Source organism: Mustelus asterias, chromosome 12 (genome assembly GCF_964213995.1).
Source record: "Mustelus asterias chromosome 12, sMusAst1.hap1.1, whole genome shotgun sequence".
NCBI classification, from domain to species: domain Eukaryota; kingdom Metazoa; phylum Chordata; class Chondrichthyes; order Carcharhiniformes; family Triakidae; genus Mustelus; species Mustelus asterias.
In genome coordinates this window covers 3,955,683-3,974,132 of record NC_135812.1, presented here as the reverse complement: position 1 = coordinate 3,974,132, position 18,450 = coordinate 3,955,683, and the positions used below count along the sequence as shown (strand labels likewise).

Sequence of the window (18,450 nt, the reverse complement as noted above, 5' to 3'; positions counted from 1 at the left end):
CTCTTAGCCCCCAGCCCCTTCAATACTCTGCATTCCTCTAACTCCAGTCTCTTCGGCATCCCTGAATTTAAGCACCATTGGTCGCTGTGCCTTCAGCTGTCAGGGCCCCAAGCTCTGGAATTGCCTCCCTAAACCTTTCCACCTCGCTGTCCTCCTTGAAACCTAGCTCTTTGACAAGCTCTTGGTGACCAATCTTCATGTCCACTTATGTGGTTCAATGTCAAATTGTGTCTGGTGGAATTTGAATTCAATAAACATCTGGAATTAAAAGTCCAATGATCACCATATCGATTGTAGTAAAAATCTATCTGGTTCACTAATGTCCTTCAGAGAAGGAAATCCGCCGTCCTTACCCGGTCTGGCCCACGTGTGACTCCAGAGCCACAGCAATGTGGTTGACTCTTAACTGTCCTCTGAAATGGCCGAGCAAGCCACAGCCTGGATCAGTCTCAGCATACGGGATCGGCTATTTAGGACTGACTTCACTCAGAGGGTGATGAATCTGTGGAATTCTCTACCACAGAAGATTGTGGAGGCCACGTCACTGAAAAATTTAAGAAGGAAATAGATAGACTGCTAAACTCAAGGGGTATGAAGAGAGCGTGGCAGTAAGGTGTTGAGATAGAGGATCGGCCATGATCACACTGAATGGTGGAGCAGGCTTGAAGGGTCGAATGACCTACTCCCGCTCCTATTTTCTATGTTTTTATCATACCTGACAGATAATATCCAAGACACCACCATCACCATCCCTGAGTATGACCTGCCCCACCAGCAGGACAGACCCAGCAGAGATGGCGGCAGCGCAAGGATATACAGTCGGGAGGGAGTTGCCCCGGGAGACCTCAACGTCAAGTCTGGACCTCATGAAGTCTCATGTCACCAGGTCAAACATGAGCAAAAGACCAGGCTGAAGCATTTGCAACAATCTTCAGCCAGAAGTGCCAAGTGGATGATCCACCTCGGTCTCCTCTGGAGGTCCCCAGCATCACGGATGTGAGTCTATGTGATATTAAGAAGCGGTTGAAGGCATTGAATACTGCAAAGGTTCTGACAATATTCCAGCAATAATACTGAAGACACGTGCTCCAGAGCTTGCCGTGCCCCTAGCCAAATTGTCCCAGTACAATTACAGCACTGGCACCTACCCGGCAATGTGGAAAACTGCCCAGGTATGTCCTGAACACAAGAAACAGGACAAATCCCACCTGGCCATTTACCTGTCCATCAGTCTATTCTCAATCATCAGTAAAGTGATGGAAGGGGTCATCAACAGCGCTATCAAGCAGCACCTGCTCAGCAATAATCTGCTCAGTGGACGCCCAGTTTGGGTTTCGCCCAGGGTCACTCAGCTCCTGTTGAGACTTGCTTGAGCCTGTGGTCAGTTCACAATTGGCTCTTCAATGTGTGCCACATTCAAACCCCTCCCCCACACATGTCAAAGAAAATGATGCAACAATGTTTGTTGCGTTGCAACCATCAGCTCCCCCAGAACCAAGGGCATTTTGAGATAGTGTTAGCATGGATAGAAACATAGAAACATAGAAACCCTACAGTGCAGAAGGAGGCCATTCGGCCCATCGAGTCTGCACCGACCACAATCCCACCCAGGCCCTACCCCCACATATTTTACCCGCTAATCCTTCTAACCTACGCATCCCAGAACTCTAAGGGACAATTTTTAACCTGGCCAATCAACCTAACCTGCACATCTTTGGACTGTGGGAGGAAACCGGAGCACCCGGAGGAAACCCACGCAGACACGAGGAGAATGTGCAAACTCCACACAGACAGTGACCCGAGCCGGGAATCGAACCCGGGACCCCGGAGCTGTGAAGCAGCAGTGCTAACCACTGTGCTACCGTGCCGATAGAGGATTGGTTAACGAACAGAAAGCAAAGAGTGGGGGTAAATGGGTGTTTTTCTGGTTGGCGATCAGCGACTAGTGGTGTGCCTCAGGGATCAGTGTTGGGACCGCAATTGTTTACGATTTACATAGATGATTTGGAGTTGGGGACCAAGTGTCGTGTGTCAAAATTCGCAGATGACACTAAGATGGGTGGAAGAGCAAAGTGTGCAGAGGACGCTGAAAGTCTGCAAAGGGATATAGATAATCTAAGTGAGTGGGCGAGGGTCTGGCAGATGGAGTACAATGTTGGTAAATGTGAGGTCATCCATTTTGATCGGAATAACAGCAAAATGGACTATTATTTAAATTGTACAAAATTGCAGCATGCTGCTGTGCAGAAGGACCTGGGTGTCCTTGTGCAAGAATCTCATGGAGTTGGTTTGCAGGTGCAGCAGGTAAGTAAGAAGGCAAATGGAATTTTGTCCTTCATTAGAACCACAGAACCATAGAACATTACAGCACAGAAACAGGCCTTTTGGCCCTTCTTGTCTGTGCCGAACCATTTTTCTGCCTAGTCCCACTGACCGGCACCTGGACCATATCCCTCCACACCCCTCCCATCCATGTACCTGTCCAAGTTTTTCTTAAATGTTAAAAGTGAGCCCGCATTCACCACTTCATCTGGCAACTCATTTCCCACTCCCACCACTCTCTGTGTGAAGAAGCCCCCCCTAATATTCCCTTTAAACTTTTCTCCTTTCACCCCTAACCCATGTCTCCTAGTTTTTTTCTCCCCTAGCCTCAGTGGAAAAAGCCTGCTTGCATTCACTCTATCTATACCCATCATAATTTTATACACCTCTATCAAATCTCCCCTCATTCTTCTACGCTCCAGGGAATAAAGTCCTAACCTATTCAACCTTTCTCTGTAACTCAGTTTCTCAAGTCCCGGCAACATCCTTGTCAACCTTCTCTGCACTCTTTCAACCTTATTACTATCCTTCCTGTAATTAGGTGACCAAAACTGCACACAATACTCTAAATTCGACCTCACCAATGTCTTATACAACCTCACCATAACATTCCAACTCTTATACTCAATACTTTGATTTATAAAGGCCAATGTACCAAAAGCACTCTTTACGACCCTATCTACCTGTGGTGCCACTTTTAGGGAATTATGTATCTGTATTCCCAGATCCCTCTGTTCTACTGCACTCTTCAGTGTCCTACCATTTACCTTGTATGTTCTACCTTGGTTTGTCCTTCCAAAGTGCAGTACCTCACACTTGTCTGCATTTATCTCCATCTGCCATTTTTCAGCCCATTTTTCTAGCTGGTCCAGATCCCTCTGCAAGCTTTGAAAACCTTCTTCACTGTCCACTACACCTCCAATCTTTGTATCATCAGCAAATTTGCTGATCCAATTTACCACATTATCATCCAGATCATTGATATAGATGACAAACAACAATGGACCCAGCACTGATCCCTGTGGCACACCACTAGTCACAGGCCTCCACTCAGAGAAGCAATCCTCCACTACCACTCTCTGGCTTCTTCCATTGAGCCAATGTCTAATCCAATTTACTACCTCTCCATGTATACCTAGCGACTGAACCTTCCTAACTAACCTCCCATGCGGGACCTTGTCAAAGGCCTTACTGAAGTCCATGTAGACAACATCCACTGCCTTCCCTTCATTCACTTTCCTGGTAACCTCCTCGAAAAACTCTAATAGATTGGTTAAACATGACCTACCACGCACAAAGCCATGTTGACTCTCCCTACTAAGTCCCTGTCTATCCAAATATTTGTAGATCCCATCTCAGTACTCCTTCCAATAATTTACCTACTACTGACGTCAAACTTACCGGCCTATAATTTCCCGCATTACTTTTTGAGCCTTTTTTAAACAACGGAACAACATGAGCTATCCTCCAATCATCCGGCACCTCACCCGTGGATACCGACATTTTAAATATATCTGCCAGGGCCCCTGCAATTTCAACACGAGTCTCCTTCAAGGTCCATGGGAATACCCTGTCCAGTCCTGGGGATTTATCCACTCTGATTTGCCTCAAGACAGCAAGCACCTCCCCCCCTTTAATCTGTATAGATTCCATGACCTCCCTACTTGTTTGCCTTATTTCCATACACTCCATGCCAGTTTCCTTAGTAAATGCAGATGCAAAAAACCCATTTAATATCTCCCCCATTTCTTTTGGTTCCATACATAGCCGACCACTCTGATCTTCAAGAGGACTAATTTTATCCCTTACTATCCTTTTGCTCTTAATATACCTGTAGAAGCTCTTAGGATTATCCTTCACCTTGTCTGCCAAAGCAACCTCATGTCTTCTTTTAGCCCTCCTGATTTCTTTCTTAAGTAGTTTCTTGCACTTTTTATTCTCCTCAAGCATCTTATTTGCTCCCTGTTGCCTATACATGTCATACATCTCTCTCTTATCAGAGTTCCAATATCCCTCGAGAACCAAGGTCCCTTATTCTTATTCACTTTGCCTTTAATCCTGACAGGAACATACAAACTTTGCACTCTCAAAATTTCTCCTTTGAAGGCCTCCCGCTTACCATTCACATCCTTGCCAGAGAACAGCCTGTCCCAATCCACGCTTTTTAGATCATAGAATCATAGAAACCCTACAGTGCAGAAGGAGGCCATTCGGCCCATCGAGTCTGCACCGACCACAATCCCACCCAGGTCCTAACCCCACATATTTACCCGCTAATCCCTCTAACCTACACATCCCAGGACTCTAAGGGGCAATTTTTAACCTGGCCAATCAACCTAACCCGCACATCTTTGGACTTTCTCATTTCTTCAAATTTGGCCTTTTTCCAGTTTAGAACCTCAACCCGAGGACCATGATCAAATTGAAACTAATGGTGTTATGATCACTGCAACCAAAGTGTTCCCCTACACACACTCCCATTACTTGTCCTAACTCGTTTCCTAATAGGAGATCTAATATTGCATCCTCTCTAGTTGGTACCTCTATATATTGATTTAGAAAATTTTCCTGAACACATTTTACAAACTCTAACCCGTCTAGACCTTTAACAGTATGGGAGTCCCAATCTATATGTGGAAAATTAAAATCCCCTACTATCACAACTTTATGTTTCCTGCAGTTGTCTGTTATCTCTCTGCAGATTTGCTCCTCCAATTCTCGCTGACTATTGGGTGGTCTATAATACACCCCCATTAATGTGGTCATACCTTTCCTGTTTCTCAGCTCCACCCATATGGCCTCGGTAGACAAGCCCTCTAATCTGTTCTGCCTGAGCACTGCTGTAACATTTTCCCTGACTCACGCTTCATCCCTCTGCCTCTATCACGTCTGAAACATTGGAACCCTGGAACATTCAGCTGCCAGTCCTGCCCCCCCTCCTGTAGCCAAGTTTCACTAATGGCTATAATGTCATAATTCCATGTGTCAATCCATGCCCTCAGCTCGTCTGCCTTCCCCACAATACTCCTGGCATTGAAATAGACACACCTCAGAAGATTATTACCACCACACACAACCCTTCTATTTGTGATTTTGCATGAACTATTAACATCATTTATTTTCACCCCCGCTCCACTATCTGCTCTGGCACTCTGGTTCCCACCCCCCTGCAAATCTAGTTTAAACCCTCATTGCTAGAGGGATGGAGTTTAAAAACAGCGAGATTATGTTGCAGCTGTATAAGGTGCTGGTGAGGCCACACCTGGAGTACTGTGTACAGTTTTGGTCTCCTTACTTGAGAAAGGATACACTGGCACTGGAGGGGGTGCAGAGGAGATTCACAAGGTTGATTCCGGAGTTGAGAGGGTTGGCTTATGAGGAGAGACTGAGTAGACTGGGGCTATACTCATTGGAATTCAGAAGAATGAGGGGAGATCTTATAGAAACATATAAGATTATGAAGGGAATAGATAAGATAGAAGCAGGGAAGTTGTTTCCACTGGTGGGTGAAACTAGAACTAGGGGGCATGGCCTCAAAATAAGGGGGAGCAGATTTAGGACTGAGTTGAGGAGGAACTTCTGCACACAAAGGGTTGTGAATCTGTGGAATTCCATGCCCAGTGAAGCAGTTGAGGCTACCTCATTGAATGTTTTTAAGGCAAGGATAGATACATTTTTGAACAGTAAAGGAATTAAGGATTATGGTGAGTGGGCGGGTAAGTGGAGCTGAGTCCATGAAAAGATCAGCCATGATCTTATTGAATGGCGGAGCAGGCTCGAGGGGCCAGATGGCCTACTCCTGCTCCTAGTTCTTATGTTCTTAGTTCTTATGAACACTGATTGAAGATAATCGGCAAAAAAACCAGAGGGGGAGATGAGGAGAATTATTTTTATGAAGCGAGTTGTTGTGACCCAGAAGGTACTGCCTGACAGGGCGGTGGAGATTCAATCGCAGGTTTTTTAAAAAATGAATAAATCCTTCTAATCAAGAAATTGGCAGGGCTGTGGGAAAAGTGGAAAGAATATGGGGACTAATTGGAAAGAGCTTTCAAAGAACTGGCACACACATGATGGGCTGAATGGCCTCTTTCCGTGCTGCACAGTTCTGTGATTTTATCAATAATGATTCAGTTGAGAGCGAGGCTGGGAGATTGTGGGGACAGACAGAGCTGGTACTGGTTGAATTATATTTGTTTATAAAGGGACTGACAGCGAGAGAGAGAGATGACTAACTCAAAGAACTCAGGATATTAACTCATCAATATTTCAACCCAGAGGTAAAACCAATCGGCCCATCAAGCCATTCTAGAAAAATCCAATCCCTCGACTCTCCCCAAACTATTTCATACTGTCCTCCTCCAACAGTTCCTTGTTAAATGCGCTGACTGACCTGGTGCTGTCAATACCCTCTTGTTTGAGTGTGTTCTATGTTTAAATAATAGAATCATAGAATCCTACAATGCAGGAGGAGACCATTCAGCCCATTGAGTCTGCATCGACCACAATCCCACCCAGGCCCTATCCCCATAACCCCACCACTTACCCTAGCTAGTCCCCCTGACACTGAGGGGCAATTTAGCATGGCCAATCAACCTAACCCACAGCTTTGTCAAAGGGTCATCTGAACTCGAAACGTCAGCTCTTTTCTCTCCTTACAGATGCTGCCCAGACCTGCTGAGATTTTCCAACGTTTCCTCTTTTGGTTTCAGATTCCAGCACCCGCAGTAATTTGCTTTTAACGTAACCCGCACATTTTTGGAGTGTGGGAGGAAACCGGAGCACCCGGAGGAAACCCACACAGACACGGAGAGAACGTATAAACTCCACACAGACAGTGACCCAAGCAGGGAATCGAACCCGGGTCCATGGTGCTGTGAGGCAGCAGTGCTAACTCTGTGCAACCGTGCCGCCCGATAATGCTCCTTATAACAAACTATTCTTGAATCTCTCCCTCTGCGTGTCTCTTCTGAAAATCAACAACACATTTCAACAATTTTTTGATTTCCCAACATAAATTTAAACACAAGATATGGTGGAGTTCACACACTAAAAAATGTGAATGCTTTGTGATACCTCGAGGTTAGGGAAGTTGCTATAGAAACGCCGGCCTTCAGTTCTCTATCCTTTTTCTCAACTTCTCTATTTTGCAATCGTCCTTTCCCTCTTTTTTTTAATTCTTAAGTTTATTAAGTGTTCCCCTGCAGGGTAACAGCTTTCTCAGGAAGCTAAGGTGAAGAAGGTGTGGTGCACAGGCTGACCGCTGAGTGAACTGGACGGGAGGCTGGGGGGTGAGTGTAGGCCTCTGATAGTGAACCCGCACTCCACGCCCTCCAGCTGGCCTCTGGTTATAACACTATCTCAAAATGCTCTTCGTTCTGGGGGAGCTGATGGTTGCAACGCGACAAACATTGTTGCATCATTTTCTTTGACGTGTGGGGGTGGGGGAGAGGTTTGAGTGTGGCACACATTGAAGAGTCAATTGTGAACTGACCACAGGCTCAAGCAAGTCTCAACAGGACTCTGGCCAATTCCCCGCTGGCCTTCCCTCAGTATTCTGCTGACCAGCCCCATCATGACCTGCCTCATGGTTACTGGCATCATTGGATCGCAGACAATTCCGCTTTTAATGTTTCCCATTTTCTCACGAAAACCCCAATCCTTTATTCTCCCCACTTCCACCTTGTTTCCACCATAAGGGTGGCACGGTGACACAGTAGTCAGCACTGCTGCCTCACAGCGCCAAGGACCCGGGTTCGATTCCTGGCTTGGGTCACTGTCTGTGTGGAGTTTGCACATTCTCCCCGTGTTTGCGTGGGTTTCCTCCGGGTGCTCCGGTTTCCTCCCGCACTCCAAAGATGTGCAGGTTAGGTGGATTGGTCATGCTAAATTCCCCTTAGTGTCCCACAACGTGTAGGTTATGTAGATTAGCCATGGTAAATGCGTGGGGTTATGGGGATAAGGTTGGGGAAAAGGACCTGGGTAAGATAGTCTATCAGAGAGTCAGTACAGACTTGATGGGCTGAATGGCCTCCTCACACACTGCAGGGATTCTATAATCTGTGATATTTCCCTCTCACCTCCTTCTGTGCAGTCCCCATTGGCTGGAGGGGGTAGACTAGAATATATTCAAAAGGCAACTAGATATTGCATTTGGGGCAAATGGAATCAAAGGTTAGGGGAAAAAGCAGGATTAGGCTATTGAGTTGGATGATCAGCCATGATCGTGATGAATGGCGGAGCAGACTCGAAGGGCCAAATGGCCTCCTCCTGCTCCTATCTTCTATGTTTCTCTGACCTCATGTCACAACCCTGTCAATGCGCCTCTACAATTAAAGGTAGCAGTAATACTCCCTTTCAGCTCATTATTGCTTTTCAAAGCACTTTTCAAAGTGTTGTCATAAAGGAAACATAGCAGCCAATCGGTGCACAGCAAGATCCCACACACCGCAATGTGAAAATGACCCAGATTATCTGGTTAAGTGATGCTCATTGAGGGATAAATACTGGCCCCGTGATATCAGGGGAAAGCCCCATGTTCTTCTTCGAATATTGTTGTGGGAGGGGAGATGCGTCTTTACTTTAATGTCTCAGCCCCCCAAGCAATGCAGCACTCCCTCAGCACTGACCCTCTGACAGTGCAGCACTCCCTCAGCACTGACCCTCTGACAGTGCAGCACTCCCTCAGCACTGACCCTCTGACAGTGCAGCACTCCCTCAGCACTGACCCTCTGACAGTGCAGCACTCCCTCAGCACTGACCCTCTGACAGTGCAGCACTCCCTCAGCACTGACCCTCTGACAGTGCGGCACTCCCTCAGCACTGATCCTCTGACAGTGCGGCACTCCCTCAGTACTGACCCTCTGACATTGCAGCACTCCCTCAGCACTGACCCTTTGATAGTGTGGCACTCCCTCAGCACTGACCCTCTGACAGTGCGGCACTCCCTCAGCACTGACCCTCTGGCTGTGTAGCACTCCCTCAGCACTGACCCTTTGACAGTGCGGCACTCCCTCAGTACTGACCCTCTGACAGTGCGGCACTCCCTCAGTACTGACCCTCTGACAGTGCGGTACTCCCTCAGTACTGACCCTCTGACAGTGCGGCACTCCGTCAGTACTGACCCTCTGACAGTGCAGCACTCCCTCAGCACTGACCCTCTGACAGTGCGGCACTTCCTCAGTACTGACCCTCTGACAGTGCGGCACTCCCTCAGCACTGACCCTCTGACAGTGCGGCACTCCCTCAGCACTGACCCTCTGACAGTTCGGTGCTACCTCAGTACTGACCCTCTGACAGTGCGGCACTCCCTCAGCACTGACCCTCTGACAGTTCGGTGCTACCTCAGTACTGACCCTCTGACAGTGCGGCACTCCCTCAGTACTGACCCTCTGACAGTGCGGCACTCCCTCAGCACTGACCCTCTGACAGTTCGGTGCTACCTCAGTACTGACCCTCTGACAGTTCGGTGCTACCTCAGTACTATACTGAGGGCTCTTAAATCTCTGTTGTGAAGCCAGAGAGCCCCAGTTGATCCTGTTTATTTGGAAAGTAAAGGAGGTGCATTGGTGAATTTCTATCCAAACCTGTTCAGACTACAGTTGGTGAGCTGTGTGCTTGACTCTGTTTCGTGCTGTCGGAAGGATGTTGAAGCAATAGTAAAGAGCAAACTCACTCAAATGCTGTCTGTTATCAGGAAATACAAAAATGAAGAAATGTTTGAGAAACTTGGGCTGTTTTCATGAGATCAGAGGAGAGGAGTGTTTAAATTATGTAAGAAATAGTCATAGAGGTTTCCAGCATGGAAACAGGCCCTTCGGCCCAACTGGTCCATGCCGCCCAGTTTTTACCACTAAGCTCGTCCTAATTGCCCACGTTTGGCCCATATCCCTCTATACCCATCTTACCCATGTAACACTTTATAAAAGACAAATTGTACCTGGTCCCGACTACTACCTCTGGCAGCTTGTTCCAGACATTCACCACCCTCTGAGTGAAATAATTGCCCCTCTGGACCTTTTTGTATCACTCCGCTCCCGCCTTAAACCTATGCCCCCTGGTGTTCGACTCCCCTAATGGAATTGGTTACACGGTTAAAGACACAAATAACGTGCCAGAAATGGTAGGCAAGGAGATAATAAAAGTGAGGAACTGCAATCGATTAATATCAACAGAAGCAAACTTCAGGAATCAAAATCCCGCAAACTCCCGGGAGCTGATGGTGTTTTAGTTGCCAACCCTCCAGGATTTCCCCGGAAGCTCCAGGAATTGAAGGTCATTGGTCAGGACACTGCTGTGTGCAACCCTGCAGAACAATCATTGGAACATTGGAAAAGATAGTTCTTCAAACATTTTATTAGAACATTTCCTTTTACCAGATAAAGCAATATTAAAAATGGGGGAAAAAAAAGGCTGTTTGACTGATGGTCACCAGTCATTCAATTGGGTAAGGACAGCACGGTGGCAGAATGGTTAGCACTGCTGCCTCACAGCGCCAGGGTCCCAGGTTCAACTCCAGCCTTGGGTGACTGTCTGTGTGGAGTTTGCACGTTCTCCCCGTGTCTGCGTGGATTTCCTCCAGGTGCTCCGGTTTCCTCCCACAGTCCAAAGATGTGCGGATTCGGTTGATTGGCCATGCTAAAGTTGCCCCTTAGTATCAGGTGTATTAGCAGGGTAAATATTTGGGGTTATGGGAATAGGGCCTGGGTGGAATTGTGGTGGGTACAGACTCGATGGGCCAAATGGCCGCCTTCTGCACTGTAAGGATTCTATGATCTTTCCCATTGGTTTAGTACGTCACACGATGGATCTGTTGGCCAGTAATTGGATGGAGTATGGGGGCAAGTCATGTGTTGAAACCTCCAGGAATAGTTTTAGTCACAGTTGGCAACTAATGATATCCTGTATCAAGGACTCTAAAAGCCACAGAGATTGTGGATGTGCTTGTTATGATTTTCTAGATTGATCCTGGTGGATTGGAAACTATAAATGTTATACCACTGTTCAAGAAAGGAGGAAACAGCAAGGGTCCCAGAACAGATCCCTGGGGCACTCCACTGGTGACCGACCTCCATTCAGAAAAAGACCCATCTACAACCATTCTCTGCCTTCCGCAGCCAAGCCAGTTCTGGATCCACAAGGCAACAGCCCCTTGGATCCCATGCCCTCTCACTTTCTCGAGAAGTCTTGCACGGGGGACCTTATCGAACGCCTTGCTGAAGTCCATGTAAACCACATCTACCGCTTTTCCTTCGTCAATGTGTTTAGTCACATTTTCAAAGAACTCCACCAGGCTCGTAAGGCACGATTTGCCTTTGACAAAGCCATGCTGACTACTTTTGAGCACATTAAACTTCTCTAAATGTTCATAAATCCTGTCCCTCAGGATCTTCTCCATCAACTTACCAACCACTGAGGTTAGACTCACTGGTCGGTAATTTCCTGGGCTATCCCTATTCCCTTTCTTGAATATAGGAACCGCATCCGCAATCCTCTGGAACCTCTCCCGTCTCCATCGACGATGCAAAGATCATCGCCAGAGGCTCTGCAATCTCTTCGCTCGCCTCCCACAGTAACCTGGGGTACATCCCATCCGGTCCCGGCGACTTATCTATCTTGATGCTATTCAAAATTTCCAACACATCCTCTTTCTTAATGTCCACATACTCAATCTTTTCAGTCCGCCTCAATCCTGTAGTATAGTGAAGAAGGGAAAGGGTTAATGTTTTTTGTACTCAATGTATTTTGTACCTGAAGGGAAAGGGTTAATGTATTTTGTACCCAAAAGGTTGAACTTTGTACTTAGAATGTATCACAAGCATAACCCTTCATTGTGGCTAATCTCCTCACGTTTATACTGCTTTCCCTCGGGTTTATACTGCTTTTGACATGAATAAAAGTTATTCTTGTTTGTACTGCTTCTGACATTAATACCAGTTAACTTTTATTTTTATAACAATAGATAATCAATGTAAATGTGAATGTGTTTGTGAAGTCTTACCTTTCCTACAAATTTGTGTGTGGTTTGCGGAAGACAGGCGATTCCATGGTGTCGATCGCGATAGCAGCCGTTTGAAGAGGATCTCCCGCTGGGGCAGCTGGACGAGCGTCGGAGCTTCAAAGGGGAACCACGGGAAGAACAGGAAACAGAAGACCTGCGCTTCGTGTGCTGAGGATGCCAGATACACTGGTTTATGGTCAAGAAGCTATCAATGTATTTTTTGTAGTTGGTCTGGAAGCTTGCTTCGTGACCAGCAGTTGTAAATTGTATTTCTGAGTCGTGACTGGTCTGGGGTTGATTCGTGACCAGTATTAGAAGCCATGCTGTATATATATCCCCACTTTTCTGTGTTCAGAGAGAACTTTGGCTTCTGCTTTCAAGGGGTCAAGTTCTCCCACAAGCTTGTGAGAATAAAGCATGACTGTATTTTGACTCAGACTTCAGAGGTATTTTTACCCACTTCATACAACCACCCAGGTCTTTTTCCACCGTGAATACCGAAGTAAAGTATTCGTTAAGCACCTCTGCTATTTCTTCCAGTTCTGTACAGACTTTCTCACCTTCACATTTTATAGGTTCTATTCCTTCACATCTCATCCTTTTACTCTTCCCATATTTATAGAACGCCTTAGGGTTCTCCTTAATCTTACCTGCCAAGGCCTTCTCGTGACCCCTTCTGGCTCTCCTAATTTCTTTCTTAAGTCCCTTCCTACAAGCCGTTTACTCATCTAGATCCCTGTCATCGCCAAGCTCTCTGAGCCTTTTGTACGCTTTCCTTTTCTTTTTGACTAAGTTCAGCGCAGCTTTCGTGCACCACGGTTCCCGTAACCTACCAAAACCTCCCTGTCTCATTGGAACGTTGTCATGCAGAACTCCAGACAAACATTCCTTGAAAATCTGCCACCTTACTTCGCTACTTTTCCTCGAGAATGCCTCCTTCCAATTTACCCCTCTAATCTCCTGCCTGATGACCTCATATTTCCCCTTACTCCAGATAAACACTTTCCTAGCTTGCCTGATCCTATCTCTTTCCAATGCTAGCGTAAAGGAGATAGAGTTATGATCACTATCCCCAAGATGCTCCCCCACTGAGAGATCCGACACCTGTCCAGGCTCATTCGCCAATACCAGATTGAGTACAACCTCTCCTCTTGTAGGCTTATCCACATGCTGTGTCAGGAAACCCTCCTGAACACACCTAACAAACTCCTTCCCATCCAAACCCCTTACCCTAGGGATATTCCAATCGATGTTTGGGAAATTAAAGTCTCCCTTCACGACAACCCTGTTATTCCTACATCTCTCCAGGAGCTGTTTCCTTATCTGCTCCTCAACATCCCTGTTACTATTGGGCGGCCTGTAGAAAACACCCAGCAAAGTTATCGACCCCTTCCCGCTCCGAACTTCCACCCACAGAGACTCCGTAGACAAGCCCTCCATGGCTTCCATCTTCTCTACAGCTGTGACACTATCCCTGATCAGCAGTGCCACTGCCCCCCCCTCCCCCTCTTTTGCCTCCCTCTCTGTCCTTTCTGAAACATCTGAAACCCGGCACCTGAAGTATCCAGTCCTGTCCCTGTCCCCAAGTCTCCGTAATGGCCACCACATCACACTTCCAAGCATCGATCCACACTCTAAGCCCATCCACTTTATTCACTACACTCCTGGCGTTAAAATAGACACATCTCAAACCTTTGGTCTGAGCTCTCCCCTTCTCCATCACCCGTTACTTGCCACTTATCAGCCCGAGCCTGGATATTGTCCAAGTCTTGCTGCATTTGAACATGGACTGCTTCAGTATCTGAGGAGTCGCGAATGGTGCTGAACATTGTGCAATCATCACCAAACACTCCCACTTCTGACCTTATGATGGAGGGAAGGTGATTGGTGAAGCAGCTGAGGATGGTTGGGTCGAGGACACTGACCCTGAGGAACTCCTGCAGAGATGTCCTGGAGCTGAGATGATTGACCTCCAACCACCACAACCATCTTCCTTTGTGCCGGGTACGACTCCAACCCGCGGAGAGTTTTCACCCAGATTCCAATTGATTCCAGTTTTTCTAGGGCTCTTTGATGTTACACTCGGTCAAATGCTGCCTTGACGTCACCACACCCCTGGAGTTCAGCTCCTTTGTCCATCTTTGAACCAAGGTTGTAACGAGGTCAGGAGCTGAGTGGCCTTGGCGAAACCCAAACTGGACGTCACTGAGCAGGTTATTGCTGTAAGAAGTTTAACAACACCAGGTTAAAGTCCAACAGGTTTATTTGGTAGCAAAAGCCACACTAGCTTTCGGAGCTGCAAGCCCCTTCTTCAGGTGAACTCACCTGAAGAAGGGGCTTGCAGCTCCGAAAGCTAGTGTGGCTTTTGCTACCAAATAAACCTGTTGGACTTTAACCTGGTGTTGTTAAACTTCTTACTGTGTTTACCCCAGTCCAACGCCGGCATCTCCACATCAGGTTATTGCTGTCATTGCAATGGCGCCCACATCCCTTGAAAGAATAAAGAAGAAATTATACAGGGCTTTGGTGAGACCACACCTAGAGGGCTGTGTGCAGTTTTGATCTCCACGTTTAAGGAAGGATACACATGCCGACAGCGACAGCTCACTGGGTCAGGGCCTATGACGAAAGGATTGACCTGTGATGAGAGTCTGATTTAACTGGGCCTATAGTCACAGTGAAATAAAGGGGCTTGACAAGGCGGATACTGAGATGTTGTTTCTCCTGCTTGTGGGATCTAAAACATGGAGGCACAGTCTCAGGATAAGGGGCTGATCATTTACTGGGATGAGGAAAAACTTCTTTACTCAACAGGTTGTGAATCTTTGGAATTCTTTACCCAAGAGAGCTTGGCGCACTCCAATATAGAACATATTAGACTGATATTTGGCCTCTTAGGAAATTAAGGGACACAGGTGGGGGGAGTGATCGGTGGGAAGGACAACCATGATCATGTTGCATGGTAAAGCAGACTCGATGGGACGAATGGCCGCCTCCTCCCATTTCTTCTGTTTGAGTAGATGGAAGGAGAATCCAATCTGGGCCTCGAAGTGACTTCAGTCCCACACCAACATGCATTACTCTGATGCTCTTCTCTGACTTCCTGCTATAAAAGGACGAGAGATGGGGCTTGCCAGCGATGCCTTCATCACCCAATGAAGAAATTCAGCATCGGTTCAACGTGTAGTTGAAGGAAGGGTGGAGCAAAGGGATATTGGATAAGGGATTGGGATTACAGATCATGGAAGGCCATACCAGGGACTGGATGGGCCAAACAGCCTGTCTTTGTGTCAAGACTCTCTGTAAATCAATAATTATTGATAACTTACTGCTGTGGCAACCATGTACAACCAGTAACTGAACCCACCAGAGCCAATAGCAGATCAATCCATACCTGACCCAACTATAGACGGCAAGGTGGCACAGTGGTTAGCACTGCTGTCTCACAGCGCCAGGGACCTGGGTTCAATTCCAGCCTCGAGTCACTGTCTGTGTGGAGTTCACACATTCTTCCCGTGTCTGCGTGGGTTTCCTCCGGCTGCTCCAGTTTCCTCCCACAGTCCAAAGATGTGCAGTTAGGTGGATTGGCCATGTTAAATTGACCCTAGTGTTCAGGGGATTAACAGGGTAAATATGTGGGATTACAGGAATAGGGCCTGGGAAGGATTGTGGTCGGTGCAGACTCGATGGGCCAAATGGCCTCCTTCTGCACTGTAGGGATTCTATGGTTCTTCTATAATTCTATGAGGGACATACACGCATATGCACGCGTATGCAGGCACACACACACGCACAGGCATGCATATGCATGCATGCACATGCATGCACACACGCACGCACACATGCACGCGCACACATGCATACACACACACATGCACACACACACACGCACGCACACACACATGCATACGCACACACATGCACACACACATGCATGCACACACATACACACACACACGCACTATACATTCACTCATCAACGTGTGTGGTGGAGTTGAGTTCCTGGAAGCTGTTTGTTTTTCACTGTTGTTGAATACAGGATGGTAAGGGACAGATAGAGCGACTCGCTCCTTATCAAACTGTTCACCCCCAGGGTGTTGACCATGACATAAGACTCCACCCAAACCGCAGCAATATCCATCCCCTTCCCTGCCTCATAGTGTTCCAACCTCCCCTTCACCCTTATCTCCACCAACCAGCCAATGAGAGGCCATCCAAATGGTCAAGTAGAGAGGTTCTGGGTGCTGAGGTATGCAAATGAAGTCAATCCATAATAAAGTTACAGGATCAAACGAGAGAGGGAGGGAGTTGAGCGGAGTAGAGAATAAAGTCCAGGCTGTCAATCCTGATTCTCCGCTGCCTTTGTCAGAAGAAGCTGTACACAGGAACGACATTGGGATCGATGAGGACTGAGGTAGGATGGGTAAAGCTTCAACTCGTACTTTCTCTTGTAGCCTTTGAATATTTTCTGGTTTGTAATTCAGATTCTCCTTTGGCTTCTGGGTTGCATCATTATCCGGTGGACAATAGTGAACAAAGTGCAAAGTGAGACAATATCAGTTGCTGCCCAATGGCTAACAATCTTTATGTTTATTTATTAGTCATAAGTAGGCTTACATTAACACTGCAATGAAGTTACTGTGAAAATCGGATACATTGAGGGAGAATTTAGCATGGCCAATGCACCTAACCAACTTTTGGACTGTGGGAGGAAACGGGAACACCTGGAGGTAACTTATACAGACATGGTGAGAACGTGCAGACACGGGGAGAACATGCAAACTCCGCACAGACAGTGACCTGAGCCGGGAATTGAACCCGGGTCCCTGGCGCTGTGAGGCAGCAGTGCTAACCACTGTGTCAACGTGCTGCCCTCTCAGCTTTCCCTACCTTCTCTCCTGAACAGCCCAATGCTGGTTTCAACATTATGTCCCCAGCTTCTAAATAACCCCAGCAGCAGAAAGAAAATACTCTCAGCTCTTGAAAATTCCTCAAAGGCTCAATCAAATTGTCCCTTAACCTCCAATACTCCAGGCAATGCAAGACTAAGTGTCTTCTCCTGATGATCTAACCTTGGAGCCTGGAAACATTCTGGTGAATATATCCTTGCAAAGTCGCAGTGCCCAGAACTGTAAACATTACTCCAGATGTGTTCCAACCAGGTCCTGAGTGTCAGCACAGCTTCCTCACCTCTGTGTTGCTGCCTCTGGCTAGAAAGGATAATATTCCATTAGCCTTTCAATTGTTGAATTCTACGTAGCGACTCCAGTTTAACAATCTGTGTTCATGGATCCTTAAAACTCTTTGGAAATCCACTATTCTCAGCTTTTCACCATGTCAATAATACACGGATCAATTCGTTTTTAGTCCAAATCGAATCCTTTCGCAGTAACCTGCATTGAGATTCACCTTGTGTCTGGCACTTTTGCCAATCCCCTTAAACCTCTGTCCTATTGAAATCTGTTACTACCCTCGACTCAAAACTTCCACATCTTGTGTCATGTGGAAATTTCAAAATTGTGGCCTGTACCCACATTTTATCGATGTCTCTTGTTATTTTCTGCCCATGTAGACACTAGTTTACCGATCTCTGTGTCTCTGGTAAGCTTCAATATCTGACTATTGTGATATCTGTTTAATAAATAGAGTGAACAGCTGAGATGCTACACATAGTGTGAAGAAAATGAAGCATCGTTGCTCCTAACTGCTTATTTAGAGTCGTAGAATCAGAGGTTTACAGCATGGAAACAGACTCTTTGGCCCAACTTGTCCATGCCGCCCAGTTTTTACCACTAAGCTCGTCCCAATTGCACACATTTGGCCCATATCCCTCTACACCCATCTTATCCATGTAACTGTCTAAATGCTTTTTAAAAGACAAAATTGTACCCACCTCTACTACTACCTCTGGCAGCTTGTTCCAGACACTCACCAACCTCTGTGTGAAAAAATTGTCCCTCTGAACCCTTTTGTATCTCTCCCCACTCACTTTAAACCGATGCCCTCTGGTTTTAGACCCCTACCTTTGGGAAAAGATATTGACTATCTAGCTGATCTGTGCCCCTCATTATTTTATGGACCGCTATTAGATCACCCCTAAGCCTCCTACCCTGCAGGGGAAAAAGGCCCAG

At 46.8% G+C, this 18,450-nt stretch overlaps 2 protein-coding genes across 4 annotated transcripts in view; both read right to left on the bottom strand.

Annotated features, from left to right (window-relative positions):
• The window catches only part of LOC144501194 (flotillin-2), a 146,599-nt gene extending 134,175 nt beyond the window's left edge, over positions 1-12,424 (bottom strand). The window contains exon 1 of one of the 2 annotated variants that reach the window (XM_078224627.1): positions 12,320-12,424. The gene's annotated coding sequence lies outside the window, so the exon portion shown is untranslated. Of the gene's footprint in view, positions 1-7,395; positions 7,515-12,319 lie in introns of those variants that run through there. The other variant, XM_078224628.1, reaches the window with a different exon arrangement.
• The window catches only part of eral1 (Era-like 12S mitochondrial rRNA chaperone 1), a 682,619-nt gene that overhangs the window by 618,600 nt on the left and 45,569 nt on the right, over positions 1-18,450 (bottom strand). The gene's annotated exons all lie outside the window — the stretch shown is intronic.